We start from the raw sequence: 5,250 nt of genomic DNA on the forward strand, positions 1-5,250 counted from the left end.
GAGGCTGGAGGTGAGAAGCTCGCCCAGTGACTGGTGCAGCTCAGGTCCCAGAGCAGCATCCACAGTCTATCCCCATGGACTGTGAAGCCAGGATTGGGCACTGTGGTTCAGGGATTTTATGGGAAAAAAAAAAAGAAGTAGGAAATCTCTCTGTTTGACAATCAGCATTGTCCTCACCCCCAGCCCCACATATGCTGAGAAAGTAAATGTTGTTCTTCTGTTTTTCTTTGAGAGGAGTGGAGGCTGTGCTGGGTCTTGGTTGTGGAGTGTGGGCTCCAGAACATTCGGGCTCAGTAGTTGCACTGTGCGGGCTTAGTCCTCCTGCAGTATGCAGGATCTTAGTTCCCTGACTAGGGATCGAACCCACGTCTCCTACATTGAAAGGCAGATTCCTAACCACTGGACCACCAGGGAAGTCTCTACATGTTCTTTACAGACTTGCTCAGATACATGTGTTTTGATTAGAAACGCTCCTTAAAATGTAAGATGCCTTCACCATATAGCTAAGGTCCCTCTAGAGAAGCTTTCTAACTTGTTTTGGCTCTGCAGTGACTATTGATTTAATTCTGGACCTGCTAAAATTCATGTTACCTGCATGGTCTTTTTCAAAGAGAAATCCCTTTACCACTCAGAATGCATGGTCTGTTATGCAATTCCTAATAGTGTGACACCATGCTAACGCCACATGGATGCTGCTCTTTGGAGATCTGCTTTACCACATGAAGCAATAATAAGCATTTGTTAAAGATGATGGTGGATTAGAATGGTATTAGATGGTATTATGTAATCCAGGAACTCAGGAGGTTACAAATTCTGCCCAACCCAAGTCATCTCTGCCCATGAGGTGTTCCAGACAGATACAAGCAGAATGGAAAAAGTAATACACTCTGTGGCGTTAATCTCGAGGTATTAGCCCCAAATTACTTTACGGTGATCTGAAGGGCTTTAACACCCACAGGACAGGTCACATCTGTCTCCTCACATTCCAAAGGTCAAGAATCAATTTTGGAAGACAGATCTTGTATCAGGCTGGAAATAGAATCAAACTAGTGCTTAAAAGAAGAGGCTTTAAGGAAAGGACTGACTTATAGAGATGTGGACAGTGTTGAAATAACAAACTAAAGATGATGAGTCACCCCAAGGCCGATTGCAGTGGGACACTGTTTCAGCCTCTGTAATGAAGAAGCAAGGGGAGTTACAAAAACAGTTACAAAAGCCCAGTGCGAACTGGAGTCACCAAGAGGGGCCCGCCGGCAGAGCTGTGAGCGTGGAGGATGCAGCTACTGCTGGGGATGAGGCACTGAGGCTGAGAGGGAGGGGGATTGCCCTGACCTCTCCCTGATGCCCTGTCTTCCCTTAGCATTATCTCCTATTGATGGAGTCCAACTCTAAGTCAGTGGGGCTGACTGATGCAGTGTGCAGGGGTCAGCAAGCCAGGGTGCAGAGCTGCTAAGAAGGGCAGAGAATGAATCTAGGGTGGGATGAAAGTGGCTCAAGTGGAGAATAACTTGTCTAGACCTAAATGGGGGAAAAAAGATTATACCAGCATTAGAAGCTCCTTCCCAGCAAAAACCTTTCTTTTTCTACATTCCCCACTTGATGCGATCAGTGAGTGCATTGTTGAGATGAGACCAAAAAGACATTTAGGTGGGGGCAAAACCTAAATATTATCATCTTGTAAGCCATACTAGGGAGGAATATTGACAATGGAATAAACAAGGCAAATGAACACTTCTTCACTAGGAATTTGTTGGTTCACAAATGGCCCTCATACATGGAAGGCAAGGATAGATGAAGAAAGACACAGAGCACTCCAGATTGGCAGGTGGCAGGTTTAATAAGCAAGGAAAGTTATGAGGTTTGTCTTGAGTGGCCACAAGTAAGTGATTTTTGCACTCACCTACCACATCTTAAGCATTTATTTAGAGGCTTTAACTGGGTTCAGGCATGTACCCTGTCCATATGATCTCAGTAAAGCACTGCTGTCTCAAGGCTGCGTCCTTGAAAAATGGCTCCCACTGTGGGAACACAGAGAAGAGCGATGAGCCTACAGTTGTTTGAGTCCAGTTCTTGGGTCACTGACAGTCGTGTGCACTGACTACTTCCACTAACACTTTACCTTTGGAGATTGGCCCTTACAACCTCATACCACCTCTCTGGCACAGTGTGCCCTGAGTAGTCGGCAAGGGGTCTCACCAGCTTGGAGGTGGCTTGTTTGGCCATTATCTGGCTGCACCAGAGTCAGATACCATGGCAATAATAGAGGTACCTGTAAGAGAAAACACAAATCAGGATAATGATTCCTAACATAAGTAACAGTTTTTTCCACTAACAGCCCTATGATCCCAGTCATGGATTTACTAAGTCCCCCCGGGTGGGGTCAGATCACTCAGAGTTTTTACTTGTGTTTTTATATGATTTAAAGATGATAACAGTAGCATATCAACTATGAACATACAACACTGTGGATCATGGCACAACTTTCTCCTTGCGGGGCAATAATAATGTCCAAGACCATTTTATTTTGGAGGGCAGATTTTCTCTTCTATTGAGAGCATTTCAGGGTTCAGTAAGGACAGGCTTTGCTGGCTGTCATTTAAGATTTGCTGGGTGAAGTTTATAAGGACTTCTATATATGCTGTAATGTCCTCCAGACCAATGGAGGGAACAGACCATGGCCACATGACTACAAAATGGAAAACAGAACCTGACCACCCGACCTTGAAGAGAATGAAATTGGTATCTAGGAACCTGGCTTGGTTGTGCGCTGGGGGAGGTGGTAGTCAGGCCTGAGGAGATGGTCTGAGGGCAAAATATGCCAGAACAGAACTCTTATCTTCTCTCCTTTCTTAATAGAGTGTATCCCATTCCAGGTATAATGTGTTTCAACATTCCTGTTTGTAGCAGGACAATAGGATCCCAGTGGAGACTGAGTAATTCTCCCTCACCCAAGGGTGCGAAGTAACTCACTCATCCTGGTGGGATTGAGACAGAAAGACAGGAGTACCGCCATTTTGGAAAAAGACCAGGGAATGCCTTGACCAAAACAGGCCTTATAAACTAAAGAACAAAGGCCCTGGGGACCCAAGTCCTAGAGACAGAAAGCTAGGTTCGCAGGAATAAAAAATTAGCTTTATCTCTGTTGCACTAATAAGTACACTTAAATGTCATAAAACAGAAAGTTCAACTATAGATTTTTACTTTATCTGTTCCTGTACTTTCTTGCAGTAAAGTCTCATGCATTTCTTTCCCCTCATAGAAGCACTTGCTCCCTATTCCTGAAAGCCTCCCTGGCATCACCTGCTTCAGATCAAAGAAATCTGATGATTTCTGGAAAGGACCAGTGTTCATGAGACAGATTCTCCCTTCTGTTATCAAAGGAGCTTGCCCTTTCTACTGGGGGAGCTGGTTCTTTTATCTTTCTTCTGCCTTCTTTATTTTGCATAAGTTATCGCTTTTAAGAAAAAGCTATGCCTAGGAATCTTGTGGAGACCACATTCATTTCTATGATATTGCTGTCCAAGATTCTGGAAAGGGCCCAGTAACAGATGTTCCATGGAAAATTCCAGTAGACAATTCTTTGCCCAGGTGTCATGGGGCTTGGTGTTCTCAGCAGCATAGCTCATTGATCCGGTGGCTGTTTCCCAGGGCTCCTCAGTCTACTGTATGGGGCAGCAGGCCCTGCTGGTTGAGCATTCAAATGTGTTAAAGCCTGGGACATGACTTTAGTCTTCCTGGCTGAGGTGGTTTTACCTGTTAGTAATTTAATCTGCTGTTTTAATATTCTCTCTCTCTCCTTTTAAATTAACCTGCAACTTGCAACTTGCAGGTGGTAGGGGAGATGGAACCTCCATTTAAAGTCAAGTTATTTTTCTCAGTCTTCCATATCATGACTTGAAACGTACCCTACATGTCTGTTTGACAAGTGTGCCTGTATATGGTGCTTGGTTTCTTCAGTATTCTAATGGTAGTAGCCTGGTTTGCTTGGCAACAGAAAAGAGCTTGAGTTAAGTCAGACGCAGTTGCCAAACAACCCAAGGCGTATTTAGAATCTTTGCTCAGAGGGAGGGGGGCAATATAGCCAATTTGTCAGTCCCTCACCAATTGGGAACGCTGGGGGATGGCTCCAGACTACTTTGGCAGTTGTCTTGGATATTTTTTGAGAGCACACAAAACATGCTGTTACGGTATTAGACAAGTTGCTGTATTTTAAAGGCAACCTGGCATCTTTGGCACCATGCCGCCCTACCCAGACATTGTGGTGGGCACCCTTTTTTATGCACTCAATCTGCTATATCTACTGAAGGGGCAGTGGCTAGGGCTTGTACCTCAGCTAGGGCATCAGCTTCCTAATCATCAGGGGATGTCAGCCTCTTATGAGTTGGGATGTGGAAGACAGTGAGGGTGGCCTAGGCTCTTGCGAACACAAACGTCTTTCCCTTTCCACATCCTCTGACCAACAAGGGCATATTTATGATCATCCATCCCTGGGCTCTCCATTGTTCAAACCAAGGGTGAATCCCTATAGAAAAGCCTAACTGTCAGTAATAGGGATTAATGGCCCGGGTTCATGAGTGATCATCAGCCAAACTGCTCAAGGCTAGCCCGTTGGCTGCTGTGGTTTGTGTCTGTTTCCAGGCAGCTGAGTAACAGGCATAGTGGAAATTTTTTTCATTCTCTCTTTAAAGGCTGCAGGGGCTACCACAGACATAGACAGTGTGGTATTTGGAGAATCCATAGTTGCTAGTTTTCATTTCAGTCCCAAAGAAGAGCAATGCCAAAGAATGTTCAAACTACCACACAGTTGCACTCATCTCACACATACAAAGTAATGCTCGAAATTCTCCAAGCCAGGCTTCAACAGTATGTGAACTGTGAACCTCCATATGTTCAAGCTGGACTTAGAAAAGCCACAGGAACCAGAGATAAAATTGCCAACATCCACTGGATCCTAGAAAAAGCAAGAAAATTCCAGAAAAGCATCTACTTCTGCTTCATTGACTACACCAAAGCCTTTGACTGTGCAGATCACAAACTGTGGAAAATTCTTCAAGAGATGGGAATACTAGACCATCTCACCTGCCTCCTGAGAAATCTGTATACAGGTCAGGAAGCAACAGTTGGAACTGTACATGGAACAACAGGCTGGTTCCTAGTTGGGAAAGGAGTACCTCAAGGCTGTGTATTGTCACCCTGCTTATTTAACTTATATGCAGAGTACATCATGTGAAACACCAGGCTGGATGAAGC

Source organism: Cervus elaphus, chromosome 20 (genome assembly GCF_910594005.1).
Source record: "Cervus elaphus chromosome 20, mCerEla1.1, whole genome shotgun sequence".
NCBI lineage: Eukaryota > Metazoa > Chordata > Mammalia > Artiodactyla > Cervidae > Cervus > Cervus elaphus.